The following is a 17,519-nucleotide window of genomic DNA, read 5'->3' as shown; positions in this document are numbered from 1 at the left end:
TTACCATTGTAACATTGCAGGTACCAAAGCAGAAATAAATTCAGTAATGAACCGACTACACAGTGCAGGAAATAAATATTGCGTGAACACTAACGGTACTGAATGTCTATCAGCCTATAAACACATTATTGTTAAAAAAAGTATGTCAAATATGAACTTGACAAACATTAAACGGGGTATGTGCGAACTATTTCTACTACTCTGCAAACTATTTTTATACTTTCCTATAATCATTACCATTGATTTGGAGGATTTTGGCAGATTCTCTATTTTTAATCTCAATTATTTGTACCTATATTTTGTTAACTCGGATATTTTTTTAAATATTATTTTGTATAACATATATTTATCATATAAGATATAAGATCTGTATAATTAAAAAAATATATAAATAAATAAAGATGTACATCATTATCTGTAAAAGCCCTATGGGCGTTTAAATAAATAAATAAAGGAGGAGTATGGTCTCTAAAGGAGGTTGTAAGACAAAAGTGAAAAGAAGGATTTGCATGACAAAAAATGCCATGGACAAAATGCAAAGGACATGCAGTGACACGAGGCATAAAGAAGATCATTCAGACTAGACTCGTCCGTGCTTTGATTTCCCCCATATTTCTGTACGGTGTGGAAACATTTATACGAATACAGTTAGTTATATGGACTCATTTAACAAATAGCGACTCTTGAACAGCAAAAGAAAGTGGATAGACGTTTTTGGAATGTGGTTTTGGAGAAAAAATACTTGGAATTCGATGGAGAGCCAGATGCAGAAGTTTCTCAAATCTGGAAGAGCTAGGCATCTACAGCAGGTTTTTAACTGTTTGCCTACAATACATTTTGTTAAGATACTTCTGACTCGTTGATCGCTACACTGAGAACTCCAACTTGGAGAAACTCACAAATGTTTAGCAGGAAAAGCAGAGGAAGGTCACCGATACGCCTCAATGATCAAATATCACTGACGTCCGGTACAAGCGTGTCCTTGGCTCACAATGTGTGCTCCAAAACAATCACAGCTGAGTTCAACATATGCGGGTATTCACAAGATGACACGAATGTTCGCGGACCAAGATGCAACGATAAGAATGCTACTTGTCGTTTGGCCGGGTCAAGGAAAGGGGACAAGGGGCAAAGGGGGGGTGAAGGGTACACATTTTAAGTCTATTCAATTTTAAAACCTCACGCGCAACTAATAAGTCTGCACTCAACCGAAATTAAATTCAAATTAAAGTGTTGCAGGCCATTCATCAACAAGCAGTCACAAGTAATAAATATTCCCGGCGGTGAAGACGTAGGTGTATATATGTGCATGGAATCTAATATGGAAAAAATTATTACAATGTCACTAAAAAAAAATCAGAAAATTAAAATAACAGTCTTCGTTAGTAATTTAATTTCAGTTAGGTACTCAAAAACAGACTAATCGTGCACGTTTGAACTTATAATAATATTAAGAATGCATAACTTTGGGCACAAATAAGAGTCCTGTATGTGCCTCTAAAAATATTCTTTTTTTTAAATAATAAATCTCTAATTGAAAATAACTATTATTCAGTTTAAATTTAAAATAAATATTTATTATATAATAGGAATTAAATCTCGGTTTCTTGATTAGCTTTATTTATCTGAAATACGTCATATTTACTCAACGTTTATACGTTGTACGAACCCAGTAAGATTTTTCAATTTCCATTATTGTTACATCCCAACAAACTGTCCACAGTGGGTAATTAAATATTTTGCCATGAGCTTTACTAAAAGCTTTGTTACCTACTTAGAAATCGTATTTCCCCTATTTAGTATAAACAAAGAATTTTCTACTCGTGTTTTTTTATATCCTATGATCCTGATTTTTCTTTAAAATGTTTGCAACTATCTTCTTCTATCTTTTAAAATAATCTGAGAAACTCTTTCCCTTTATTATCGCAGGCGGCCTTGGTAATAATATTAAAGATGATTTTTAATCTGCATTATTATATTCGTATACAGCAAAAAGGTTCTAATCAGCGAGCTAGGTTTAATTAAAAATAATAAGACGTAAAGAAGAAATGCAAATTTTATGGAATAAATATAATAAAAAGAAGGACGTGGAAAAAGATAAGTTAAAAATCTCGAAAAAAGCATAAAAAAATTTGCATTGTTTAGACGATTAGTTGATAATTAAACGTACTTGTTTTTCGACCTTCAGACAATCATTTTACTCATTATACATTTTTTTCTAAACAAATTAATAATAAATGTTAATTCGTCTTAAAAGCAGAAATTTTTACTGTGTCATTATAATTTTTCTTGCAGGGCAGTTTTGAAAAGCGTTAGCGCGTCCTTGTTTTTTATACGTTAACTCCACAATGAAGGCCCAGAGGAAAATAATTTCCTTGAGGGCCGGAATTTCTCTCAGGATTTGGGAAGTTCGGGGAAGGAAAAGGGAATGAAAGGTGGATAAAAATTTGCAGGCCAGAGTGTCGAAGAGTAACGTAGAAATCCTTCTCTGAGGTGCAAAGCGTTGTACGTTAGGTTGAGAGAATCCACCCGGAGAGGTCAAAGACTTTACCTCGTCGGCCCCTCCTTATTTTGCTCACAACACATCCACCCACGACCCGCCACACCACCGGTGCGTGTGTCTTCACGTTTTTATCATACTGATCTATCAAAATAATAAATTGGTTTAAGATTTTTCATTTCCGATGAAGTTACCGAGACGTATATTTTGCTGGAAGTAATTACCATAGCTACTCGGATGTAAAAACGTACCTTTACTACGTAATCGTTGAATAGATCGTTTTATGTTTTATGATAAATGGAAATTACAAACAAACCACCTACATGCCCAAATCGATAAGTTGCACTGCAACTAAAAAAACACAATTACTCGAATTATTGATAATTACATCATAATATTACGATGTAAGTAACGAACGCATCCGCCGCCAAGGCCTAGACAAAACTGACCCCACGAACCCGGGAACCCCTACTAAGTCACAAAACGTAGCGAACCACATAAGCAGTGTAGCCTAAAGGCAGGGATTTTGAATTACAATAGTATCAATAATAATATGAACTCCGGCAGTTGAGGCATCATACGTTATTGCAATGGCATAAAGTGAAAATCACGCAATACTATGAAACCTTGAAAAATCAGTCCAAATTTTGAAAAATGACATTTAAAATATTTTTCTTTTCCTTACACTATATTTTTGATTGAATATCGCTTTTCTGAATTCTTTACGGTTCCAATTTTGAAAATGACGCTTAAATTCAAAGCATACTTCATACAATTTAAGTTATTTGAATTACATTTCATGTCCAACGCACTAACTTTCAGAACTAACGCATTTACAACCAAAATTAGGATCTTCGATGACTAACACTAACCCGTGAAAAATCACGGGATGTTTTTAATTCTCGACAAATTAGTTCCAATTTTGAAAATGGGAATTATTAAAATAATTTTCTGTTAAATATACTGTACCATATATTAATGGAGTTATAATTAGATAAATGAAGTTATAAGATTATAACCTCAAATTGTAATATTAATCATTGAACATAACATTAACAAGTCTAAAACGAAAAGTTTATATGTGACCGAATCTTTATACTGATTTTTCTGTTTCACGTTTTTCGTTTGAGATTTGTTGACATTATCTTCAGTGTGATTTTATTATATGCAAATAATTATTTTTTTAAATGACACTTAAATCGACAAAACAAATTTGAGTTTGAGCAGTACTATAGTACCTACATATGTTCGATTAAAGATTAATGTCACAGTCGGGCAGTCACAAAGGGATGGTTTACAATGATATTTAGCGATCGAGTAATGGAGGAGATTTATATAGAAGGATGATATTTAAAAGATCGCAATCTGCAGATGACAACTGACAGCAATCGATTTTGAATTCAATATTATTCCAGCCTTTTAAGAAATGATGTATTTGGAATGAAGAAATTTCAGCCCGAGATATTCAATATATTATATTTTTTTCCCTTCAAGTAAATCGCCTTTAAGATTATATCATTTAATTTGTCAAATAAACTTCGATTTTCATCGTCATTGAATATTTTTCATTCATATTATTCCTCTTGAGATAAAAATCATTTCAAATCATCTTTTGATCGGATTCAATCGATTTTTCTTATCTAAAAATAATTCTTTTGAATAATATATCTTTACTATTGACATACATGACTATAATATCCCCTTCTTTACTACATAAAAAGATGGAGTATTGTTAGAAACTTGCCAAAAATTGTTAGGGGTGACGGGTTTTTCAAATTCAATTTGCATTATGGCATTGAAATTGGTAGGCGATACATAATTTCCTTAAGTTTTTGGTGTATTTTAAAAAACTGGCTCCATTATTTGTATGAGCTTTGTTATTTTATAAAATCAGTAAAGCTTTTTTTACATTAAAAAATGAGGCCCTGAGAAAAATAGTTTCCATCAGGACCTGTGTCATCTTAGGAGATACTGTGTGGGGGGTCTTTTTTAAGGAAAGGAATGAGAAGAAATTCTGGGTAGGAAAAACGTACGAGAGGTGGCTAGGAATCTAGGGACCAGTGTCTCCAGCAGTGTCGTATTAACATTTCCATCCCACTGCGGCGCAAGGCAATGGATCGTGAGACCAGTTAGAGAGGTCAAAGGGTCGCCTAAACTCTTTCCCGATCTGGCACGCCACGCGGCTGGCGGGCAGGCGCATCTTGATCATCTCATACGATGAACCCCGGCTCCTGTGCTAAATCATAAAGTATCCAAGATGTATAATTGAATCACAGTAAAAGCAGATTTTGAAAACCTGAAATCATTATAAAAATAAAAATTAAACCTATATACAAATAATGTACTTACCGATGCTTACCAACTTCTAACGGGTGGTTATTATTTTGGCAATAACGGGTTAATATTCTACGAGTAATATTAATTAATCGTAATGTTTTAATAAATAACTTTCGTTTAACGAAATAATGAAATTATTACTACTCATTAGGATCATTATATATATATTATGTAAAGTAATAAGGAGCATTGTGTGTTAAGTGCCTTAAAAAATTATTTTATCATTTCCGTTTGTGTATGTTGTTTACTATTTGACTCTTGCTCGGTGGTGACGGGAAATATTGCATAATATTCAACCAAATCGACATAATATGATTCTCTGGTTCGATTCCCATACAATTAATTCTTAATTGCTGTATTTTTTTCTTGTACCTCATAAATCTCAGTTTATTCACGGAATTATTATTTATTTTTAGATTCACTTGTATTTTCTGAAAAATGTTTTTTTTTTTTTTTTTTTTTTTCCATTATTTCTGGCTTTCACCCTTCAAGGGTGTTCTTGGCCATCATTTAAAATTATTGAGAAAGGTGTATTGAAAGTTGAATTTAAATATTAATTTTATTTAAATAGGCAAATTTCAAAATTATAATGAAAATTGGAGTCGAGTTCAGACTTAAAAGAGATGAAATGTTGAATGGAGGGGAGGCAATTTTAGTTAAGGCTTGATAGAAGAGAGGATATTTGTTTAGAGAGGGACAGCCAAAAAATATGTGATCTAAAGTTCCCACTTCTAGACCACAGAATGTACAATCTGGGGAGTCAAGGACGTGAATTTTAAAAAGATGGGAAGGAACGGAACAATGACCGATCCTCATTCGAATGAGTGAAGAAATTTCTTTTTTGGAAAAATGAGGGAATTGCTGAAACCACGGTTTTGATGGAATAGTCCTTTGTATTGAGGCATAGCAGGCTCCCTTGGATTGACTAGCAATGTGCCAATACTCTGACCAAACATTGCGGGATCTTTCTTTGATGATGGAAAAAATGTCAGATAAGGGAATGTGGTTTACGAGGTTAACAACAGGGTTGGACGCTCCTTGTTTTGCCAAGGCATCCGCAATATCATTACCCATGATACCAACATGTCCAGGAATCCAAATCAGAGTTACAGATTTACCAGAGCTTTGAATGGATGCTATCATCTCTCGAATAAGGCATACAAAATGATCATCAGGATGAAGAAGAGGACTGGATTTAAGTTTTTGGAGGGAACTGAGAGAGTCAGAGAGAACGAGGGAATGTTCAAAATTATTTTTGATTATATATTTGAGAGATTCTATTATTGCAATGCACTCAGCTGAAAATATTGAAAATTGATTTGAAATTGAATGAAATATTCTATCATTAGAATTATTGTGGTAAACGTTAATACCTATACCACAGTTAGGAGAGTCGGGAGATTTGGATCCATCAGTAAATAAAAGAGAAAAGTTGGGCCATTTAGATAAAATAATGTCATTGAACATATTATTGACAGTTCGGGCCGGGAGATTGGAATGACTTTTAAAGATTCCGATCCCTTCTAATATTGTTGGGGATAGGGTGACGTGACTATATTTTAGTTTGTATAAGGGAAGTAGATCATTTTGGATGATGTGGAGCTCTGAGAGAGACTTAAAATTTTTACAGATGTCAGGAAGAGGTTTAGTTGAAGCTCTGATTGTAGATGAATGGGTTGAGTCAATGAACAACGAGACGCTGGGGATAACCTGATGACATTTAGAATTTAAACATTTAAGAACAAATTTGTCAGCAAATAGTTGACGCCTTAAATAAAGAGGAGGATCAGAACATTCTACTTGAAGGGAATTGATGGGTGACGATTGCATCGCTCCAGTTATTATTCGCAAAGATTTAGATTGAATTTTGTCTAATTTATTAAGTACATTTTTTGAGGCGGTACTAAAAAGTGGGCAGGCATAGTCGAGATGGCTTCGAATAAGTGCATTGTAAAGCAACTTAATGCAAGTAGGGTGAGCTCCCCACCAAACGCCAGATAATGATCTGATGATATTTAAATTTTTTTCGCATTTAGTAACTAAATTATTAATATGGGAAGACCATTTAAGTTTCCTATCAAATGTTACTCCCAAAAATTTTACTTCAGAAGCGTTGGAGATTGGAGAATTTTTAAATAAAATTTGAACGGGGGGGTTTTTATGGCGGTTTGAGAAGGTGACACACTGAGTCTTTTGGATTGAAAGTTCAAGACCATGTAACGTGAGCCATGTGCAAAGGGCATTCATGGCTTCGTTAAGATATTTGACGGCGAGAGGGATGATTTTGGATGATAAGAAGAAAGCTATGTCATCTGCGAACTCGATAATTTTTATTTGTGGGGGAATAGTGACATGCATATCATATGTGTATATATTATACAGTAAGGGGGACAATACATCGCCTTGTGGTAAACCCTTCCAAATAGACCTACTTTGAGGAGAAATATCTGGAAGTTCAATGAAAATTTTTCTATCTAGAAATAGATTAATAATTGATTGGACAAACATGGGGGAAAGGCCAAGGCCTAGAAGTTTTTTTTTCAGGATTGGGATGGAAACATTGTCAAAGGCGCCTTCTATATCTATAAAGACGGCAAGACAAACTTCCTGTTTAGAAATTGATAAATTAATATCAGTGCTGATGATGGCAAGGTTATCCTGAGTGGATTTTTTTTTCCTAAATCCAAATTGAGATGGAGAGAGAAGCTGTTTACTCTCGACAAAAAATTCTAATCGGTTTTTAATTAATTTTTCATAAAGTTTACTGAGGGTGGATGAAAGAGCGATTGGCCTGTAGTTGGATCCAAAATTTGGAGATTTGTTTGTTTTTAAAATAGGGATGATTATTTGAGAACTCCAGTCATCAGGCATTATACCAGTCTGGAAGATTTTATTTAAGATGCTTAAGAAGTGGTTTAGAACATTATCATTACTATTTTTGATTATGCTGTAAGGTATACCATCTCTGCCTGGAGATGAGTCCATGACTGTTGATAAACAATTTTTTAGCTCAATTAAGGTGAATGGAGAGTCTAGCCAATGATTAGACATGGGAGTATTATAGATGGGCGTTATTTCATCTAAGTTAGGAACAGAAGGGGGGGCAATTTGGTCCAAGAATTCATCTATCCATTTAGAATGGGACGCTCGAGGAGATGGTGAACTGAAGGAGGATCGAAATCTTCGGATCATAGACCAAACTTCCGAAATTGGAGTGTTCGGAGATACTGAACTGCAAAAGTTGTACCACCCGGATCTTTTTTTTGACCTCAATACCCTTTTGACATTGGATTCAGCGTTTTTGTATATAACATAGTTCTCCATAGTCATATTGTAACGATAGGAAAGAGATTTAGCTTTCCGAATTCTTACTACTTTGGAACATTCCTCATCCCACCAGGGAGTTGGAGGGAGTTTTTTGAGAGATTTAGTTTTAGGGGGAGGATTTGATTTATTTATTGCAGTTATGAGCATTGATTTGAAGTTATTATAATCATCTTTGACGGAAAATATATCGGTGGCGGGTGAATTTAGTAGGAACTTGTCCATATGAGAGTTAAATTCATCCCATTTGGTGTGTTTCGTTTTAATCTTTGTCGAAATATGAGACTTGTCCGATTGGAAAGAAGTTTGATAAGTAATGATGATCGGGAAATGATCACTGGATCAAGGGTCGGGGGACACCACCCACGAGGAGAGAGAAGCCAGACTAGTAGAACATATCGAGAGATCCACTGCACTGGGGTTTGTGCTGGGGCGTGAGATCCTAGTAGGAGATCCGTCATTCAAAAGGAAAAGGTTGGATTGATCTAGGAAATCCATCACACTTCGACCATCTCGGTCGGAGAAAGCAGAACCCCAGACGGGGGAATGGGCATTAAAATCGCCTAATATAAAGAAAGGAGGGCTTAGTTGACTTACAATTTGCAACCAAGTTTGTTTATTGAAGTGGGCTGTTGGGGGAAGATAGACTGAAATAAAGGATGTGTCCTTTATTTTAGCTGCAACCATTTGGAAGTCAGCATTGGGGGGTTTGATATTATTTATTGGGGAAAATGATATGGATTTTTTAATAAAAAGGGCAGCACCGCCGCCCGAACCTTCCGGGCGATCGTCGCGGAGACAGGAATACCCTCCCACATTAAAGTGGGTGGATGGAGTAAACCAAGTCTCCGAGATAGCAGCCAAAGAAATAAAGTTGGAATTTAATAGGTTAAGGAGATCAGATTTGTTAGAAATAGCACTTCGGCTATTCCACTGAAGTATTCTGACATCTTGAAGAGCCATTTTGAATAAATGATTTTAATGTGGAAATAATAGTAGCAGCGTTGGACGGTAGATTAGTTTGAGAAGAAATAAGGTCAATTAGAAGCATAATAAGAGTTTGGATAAATGAAGAATTGTCTTGGGAGAGTTTTTCAGAAAGTTTAAGAGAGTTCATTGAGGACGGATTATAATTATTTGCACACCCATTTGTGGCATTTGAAAGAGGTGAACCATTGGGATTTAAGAGCAGTGAGTTGTGTTGTTGCTGATCGTATCCAGGAGCCGGTTTAGAGATAGCGTTTTTGTATGTGAATTTAGTTGAACGAGAAGAAGTTGTTGTAGTGGAGGGAAGAGGGTTGGATGAGGAGTTGCTGGATAAAGCCTCAGCAAATGATTTTTTGACAGGCGGGAATAATTTAGAAGCCTGCAGAAAAGACAAGTTCTGAGAGGCCATTGAAATTTTAATATTTTTTTGGCGAGATTGTTCTGGGCAAGATGTGTTGATATCTGTATGTGAGCCTGAGCAGTTAAAACATTTAGGTGAGGAGGAAGAAGGACATTGGTCAGCTGCGTGGTTTTCTCCACATTTAAAACATCTGGGTTGAGATCTGCATGCAGCTTTGGTATGACCAAAACGGCAGCAATTGAAACATTGAGTGGTGGGATATGTATACATTTCAACTGGTAATGAGTTGAAGAATAAATATATATGGGAGGGAAGAGATTGACCTTCAAAGGTGATAACAACAGATTGGGAGGGCTTCCAGGTAATTATACCCTCAGAGGAGTCCTTGTAATTTAGCCTCCTGGCTTTTATGGGATTGCCAATATGTTGGGGGGTTGAAAGTGAAGACAGAATTTCTTCGATGGACAGATCGGTCGAGATACCTCTGACCAGGCCCATGCGAGTGACATTAAAAGTAGGGATATATGCCTTGAACTTTGAATTAGATGAAATGAAGATATTTTTGATGAAACTGTTGGCAGCTGGCCCTGAGAGGAATTCGACGGAGATTCGGAAGCGACCCTCGGCTTTTACACCTCCAGGTTTGATTGAAAGATTCTTGCTATTTGATAGGAATTTGCCAAATTCAAGAGGGTGGATGGTTTTTCCTTGCTCAGTTTTTTGGGCGTATGCTATGAATGGGCCACGGGAATGAGGAGAATAAAAGTTTGTTGGAGGAAGTTGAGAAAGTGCTGGTGGGGACAGTGAAGTCGAAGGCAAGTCAAGTTTTATTGGGGAAGAAGGAGTAAATTTCCTTTTTTTGGTAGAAGTCAAGATGACAGAATCACTGTCAGAAATTTCTACATTTTCCCTGTCTGGGGGGTCTGGAGAGGGATCTGGGGGCTTTGTAGGGGCTCCAGGGGGGAAATCTTCCTCCATTATTCACAACAGTAAACAACTACAATAATAGTATGAAAAATGACAGAAGTAAAAAAGTTTATAAATATCTGGAAATCAGCAGCGAAAAGTGACTCCTGGAAGATCAGGAGGGAGAAGAAACCTCAAGGCACAACACACTACACTTTTTTTTTGCCAGAAAACAAAAAAGAATGGTAAAAAATTAATTTTAGATAGAGCAAAACAAAACAACTGATGACAGCCAAATGTTATTGTTGCCGAAAAATGTTTTATTCGTATAATTAATGTATATGTTTATGAATTTTCAGACTTACTATATCTTTAAAAAAAATATTATATAATATTATGAATGTGAAATTGTACTTAACTCCCCACATCCTGGAATAAAAACTATTATTAAATGGTATCTAAATAAAACGCTAACCCGTAACGTGATAAAAGTTCCTACCCGCAACCGCCCTGCCACCTTATATTATTTTATAATTTATACAAAGGAGCATTTTTCGAACGTCGCAACACAAATGTTTGTCTAAATTTAAGATTTACTCAGCTTCAAGAGAAGTCATTAGTTTTTTTTGCAATTTTAATGTCATAAACTATATCACCGGGAGGGCGCTGAACAGAGCTAAAAGAAATTATAGAAAATATAAGGGCGCGGCCTCGGGCTCGATATAATCAAGGATTAACCTAAATTCGCAAAAAAATAATGATAATGTATAACTCTGCCTTTCTTATAAAAATATATGTTTCAATCGATGTCTTATATTCTAATAGCTTCATATTTTTTTCTAATATCAAATATACCAATGTTGGTTTTCTTTAATGTGCTTTGAACTCAAATTTGCTTTAAAACCGGAAAATAATGTTTAAAATGGGAACTGTTTCTGTGAAGAATAAATTAAACAATCCACTCAATATGTATCTCGCCATATAATAACTCAAATTCTATATTGGCTGAATAATTCGAAAAAAAAAATTTGGCAACACTTTCACGATCAAAATAACTAAAAAACGTAAGTAAAATACTTTACTTACCACGGAATAGCATGAAAAAGTCTTAACATTATTATTTATCTCTTGAGAGATGACTTTTGGGAATCGCCTTGAACACTTTATCCAACTTCGTTCACGTAGGAATTTATTTCATGTTTTGTGAACTGATTTCTACTTCAAAAGCGTGATCTTAGAACTGGATCAGGAACAGGATCTGAATTTTGAATTGTTTTCTCCCACCTTCTAAGCTGATGAATTTGCTTCTCTGAACGTAGATTTTGGAAAATGAGAAGACATTTCCTTTGAAGCTTAAAGAAAATATTGTAAGTAAACAAAATTGTGAAATGTTTTCGTTCCAATACCGTAAACAGTATTATCGAATTTCAGCTACTCTTCATGAAAGAAGCGCAGATTGTTGCCATGTCCTGTCATGTTGACAGGTATTTAAGATATCAGGAGACAGACTTTCACATAAAATACTGCTGAATATTGCAAAAAAATACTTTTAGTTGATCGTCCAAGACAAAGAAGTGGAAAATAACTCCAGTGGCAGTGTAAAGAGGCTGTGTGTATGGACGGACGCCGCTGAAGTAATCTAGGACGGGGCCGCCTGGAGGTGGATTCAACAATAATGGATTTTATATTTGAATACCTTAAACGGATATTTTTGTCTTCGATTTTCTAAAACTTATCACATTTCAAATTTCTAAGATATCAACCTTATTGAAATTCATACGCTCTCCAGAACCAAATTGCACAATAAAGTTAATTGGTTCCATTGTAACTCAATACAATAACAATTCAACACACCTATAAAAAGTGATGTAAAGTAATTAAAAGCGATTAAAAAAACTAACATGTAACCCTTACCTAAGTTTTCACACTAAAAAAACCTATCCCAGGTTATCTTTTAATCTAGTTTTTGTTTCATATCTTTCACAACCCTTTTTAAAGGTGTTTATATTGACGTTTGGCGATTTATATCATCACTTATTTAATTAATACACACGGAAAGGCAAGATTATCACTGTTTGTATTGGATGCTTACATATATGACGAGTTGTGCACGAAGTGCAATTTTTCAAGGCCGACTAACTGTAGTCGGTCTTGCAATTTGTAGTATGACGTCACACACCAGTCGAATGTCCTATTAGGGACCTCTTCAAATATCAAGCACCAAGCACCAAGCACCAGCAGTTATGTTGATAATCAACGATATGCTGTAAATTATCAAACTGTGTCATATCTGAAAGAGCCAAAAGGGGTTGGTAACAAGGAAACTAAAACGTAACAATTCACGTAATGAGCTTTTGTATGCAATTCTGTCGAAAAAGTGAAGACGTAATAAAATTTTGTATGTTTCATAAGTTTTATTTGTTAAAGAAAATAGGATTTCGATATAACAATGTTCAACAAATGCTGACGCCACTAGCTGCTCTTATTACCCGGTGAAATATGAGTATTGCTTATTTATTAAATTTGCAAGCCGTTTATTATTAACCTTTCAGTACAGTCCTAATACAGAGAAACATGTTATCATACAATGACAAAGGGTGAAAATATTTAAATACATAAAGTTTATAAGAAAATCAGTTCATTTGTTATAGGCCTACAATCCTATTTTACACCGAATTGTGAATAATTTAAAGAGATTCTTAAAAAATTATTAATATTAATATCAGTAAGTTTGCTCTGTGTACGCATGTTTCAAAATGTTAATCAATCTCATCAATCAATCAATGCATCAATCACATCAAGCTACCAATGCATCGATCGCATCGATCTATCAATGCATCAATCAAATCAATCAAGCAATGCATAAATCACATCAAGCTATCAATACATCAATCTAATCAATCAATCAATGCATCAATCTAATCAATCAATCAATGCATCAATCACATCAAGCTACCAATGCATCGATCGCATCAATCTATCAATGCATCAATCTAATCAATCAATCAATGCATCAATCACATCAAGCTATCGATGCATCAATCTAATCAATCAATCAATGCATCAATCACATCAAGCTATCAATGCATCAATCAATGCTTCAATCTCCAGCCTTAGTTTTATTTTCAAACGGTTACCATTCAATTATGAAACCAGCGCAGTCTCGTTAGAAATCACGGAATATTATGAATTGTCGGATTTGTGAAGAAAGTATTTATAAAATATATTTACCATGTGATCATTGCCTTACAAATATTGTTAATTTCCTTGGTGTATATAAATCTCCTATGTACACCTCATAATAGGTATACCTAGTGAGGCCTATCTAGCAAAAAAATATAAACATAAATAAAAAATTATATCAAATATATTTTTACTGAAAAATTAGAGAGAAGACTATCGGAAATTTACCCTTCAAACGAAAACCACTAGTCAATTTGAAACATTATTTTTAGTTTATGGCTCATCTTAATTATTCTTCACATAACTGATTTGAAATTTAGAAAATGCCTCTTAAATTTAAAGTAAATTTGAGTTCATTGAAATAAAATAATTTCACACAGTATTGATTCACATGGAAATAACCAACGTACATTATCGCAGAAAACCAAAATTTTATGTTTGTTCGATGGCACTGTTTTTTCTTCAGTATTACTTTTACTGTGGCTTCATTGAGCGTATGTATACTATGCACATTAAATAAACAAATTAAATGAAATAATAACTACTGGCGTTATCTCCAGGCAATTTTCCATGTACAAAATGACATGCCAATAAAAACCAACAATCAAACTTAATGGTCCTATCAATTCTTATAGTTACACAGCAAAACAAACATCGCCACAACATCTTATACCGACGGCTGAACATGAAATAGGTATTTGATATGCCAATTTCATGTATTCTCTCTGCCGTTCTTTATCCATTAGTTTAATTTTCTTTACTCTATACAAGTAAAATAAATGGTAAGTTAGATAAGCTAAGTTAGCTAATTATGATGTTGTGGTATGAAAATTGTATTGAAATAATACAAACAACTTATCATTTTGCTTTCAATAACTTTTCAATAATATTTCTTGGGTTCTTGAGTCTTGATATATTAATAGTTGCCCCAGAAGTGCCGCACAGCTTACGTGAGCCTTTTCATTGCATAATTGCCTGATGGCATCTGTGGTTGAGGGATAAGGCTCTCTACTAGCAAGCCAAAGTTTGCGGGTTCAAATTCTGGCGTGCGGATGATTTTATTTGAGTAATTTGTGTTATTTCTCAATTTATTACTTTGAAATAATCGATAGTATATTTGCGGCCCGTTAAAGAGTGGAAGATACTCTCAGTATCGCCTTGGTGTTAAGACCACCATTCAAAGTTGAAACGTTGCTTGAATGGCTTAAGCCGTGTTTGTTTACCAGATATGAATAGCCAGGTACTCCCCTACCTTTCCCTTCCCCATCTTCTTCCTCTCCCCACTACCTTCAGCCTCACAACATTCCCCAATTGGGGATTCCATAATCTCTCTGGCTCCAGACGTTTGGGAGCTGTTAGGACTCTTGTATTTAAATAAAAATAAATATTAAAAAGATGTTTACTATAAAATATTCGAGCACCAGAATAAACATGTAATTATTGACTAAGTCCTGATATAACTCTGCCATTTTGGTCTATCTGTAAAATTAATTGTTCGTTCTGTTTCCGTTTCAGTCCGTTTTAATGTTTCAGTAAAGATTCTTTTTTCAAATGTGAAATCGTCTTGTTTATTTGAACATTCGTATTCGACTTTTATTTTCAATATTAAGGTGCCTCGATGCCTGAATAATGTTTGAAAGAAGAGCTGTCATTGAGACAGTGTTGTTTATTTTGACAAACTGTATACTTCATTATTGATATTTTTTTTAAATGTTGTAATTAACTAACTAACTTTCACGCCATTTTCTCGCAGGGGTAGGCAGATAAGACGGACCACCAAACGACTCGGTCTTGACATACACCCCTTGCCTCATTGACATTCATACACCGCCTCATACATACTCTTCTATTATTCTGAGTCTTGACATGGCCCAACTAGAGTATCTGATTCACTTGATCGTGCTTTATCTTCCTCGGGCATCTCCGACTTCTGCTACCATTCAAATTTACGTAATATATTCTCCTTACACTCTTTTCTTCGCTCATTTGCTCTACACGTCCAAAATATTTAAGCCTTTCTTTCTTAATCTTATTCATTACGCTTACATCATTCTTTACATTCTTCGGATTTCCACATTTCTCACACGATCATACATGGTTTTACCACATATACGCCTCAGAGATCTCATTTCTACAGCATTCAGTCTCCTTTCATTCTTTCTCTGCAAGTTCTAGGTCTCACAGACATACATCAGGGTAGGTATCATTACGCGCGTACGCAGGTATGCCATTGTGAACTGTTAGTTTCGCATCGGTGACCAAAACTAGAACCTCTTATAACTCGCCGAGAAATTTCACCGTAATTATATTTCCAAGCGCCAGGTTCCCCAGTAAAAAAAGTAAGTTTTGAGTTTTACGTTTTTAAAAAACATATTTAAAAATCTCCTCATTTAATACGAGATTTCTTCAAAAACATCGTTTAAGCTCATATAATTTTTGGATAATATCAAAGAAAATATGTTTCAGAAAGTTAATAATCCATTGGATTAATAACATTACAATTAAAATTACCACAGTTACGTGTTAAATATTTGACGTTTGTAAAGAATCACGCGTTCTGAAGTTCCTTGAAAATTAAAAAATATACCAAGCCAGTTAGAAGCAAATTACGGTAGGTACCGGCGCCGCTATGGAGCACCATGGTGTCAGTAAGCTGTCAATATACTGTTAGCAATAATAAAACGCTAAGTAAATGGTTATGATGAAATATAATATTGTCTTCACGGTCTATGACAATAATAATATTCAATATTCAGTAAGGTTATATCGCGCATTGCGCAGATCAAAATCCCAGCCGTTGGCTGTTGACTGTTGGGTTCCAGGGACTGCCTCTTCCTGGATGTCCAGTCAATCCCTCCTTTACCGGTTGATATGCACGGCAGCTGGAGTAACTTCACTGTAACGCCAATATTTAAATACGCAGCAAACGATACACATATTTTTTAATAATATCGTTCATTATGCAATATTACTTGACCATTAACAAGCTCTTAGAAAGATGACATTATTTTATCTATTTCTGTTTATTTATTTATTTATTTCACATATACGGCACAAAATGTGCCATCCCCATACTAATCTACAGAGAATAGTACAGCAACATAAGGAATGCAACAATATAAATGTAAGTATAATGGTATAATCACTAAAAAATAAGTAAGGTTAAAAGTATGAAAAAACAAAGAGATATAAATATAATATAAGTAGCAATCTGTAGTATAGTAATAAGTCAAAGTAAGACAATATATGTAATAATATACAATAAAGTAGTATAAGGAAGAATGAAGAGTTTGTAAAAAATAAAATAAAAGATATTAGAAAGGTATATACTATTAGAAAATGAAAGGAATAAAATATATACTATTATAATATGAAAAGGAAACAAAAGTAATAAATTACGTAAATCTACCGGGAGCATCGCATGTATAATAATAATGTGCGACACAGCTTGACAGTCTGATAAAGTTTCACACAGAACCTATGATGACTATGATATACAATGCACTGATATCAGCTTCTACCTATTGAGTACTAGTAGTTTTTAATCTGAATTACATAATCGTTATGATAGTATGGTATTAATCGACAATTTTTGTTGTATATTAATGCATATGTACGCAACAAAACGTCAAAATTATATTGCAATAATCTATTATTTCAGTCTAATTTGTTGTAACTTTCAATTTTATTAGATACAGCAATAGTGGATATTAGTTGGAGTAAAATTAACGCCTTTAAATTAAACCGACATCTAATCTCATCGTACAATTACGCTCCTTTTATTCATAAACACGGCTACAATAAATCAATGTGTAATAATCTATAATTTCAGTCAATTTTGTAATAACTATCTTTAATTGTTGTGACAAACTATACGATATTGAATTACCTTAAAGACATTGACGGTTGTAACACATATTT

The sequence above is a fragment of the Hesperophylax consimilis genome, chromosome 10 (assembly GCF_061612785.1).
Source record: "Hesperophylax consimilis isolate HC1 chromosome 10, BYU_Hcon_1.0, whole genome shotgun sequence".
NCBI lineage: Eukaryota > Metazoa > Arthropoda > Insecta > Trichoptera > Limnephilidae > Hesperophylax > Hesperophylax consimilis.
The sequence above is the reverse complement of the archived record's forward strand: the minus strand, read 5'-3'. Positions refer to the sequence as shown.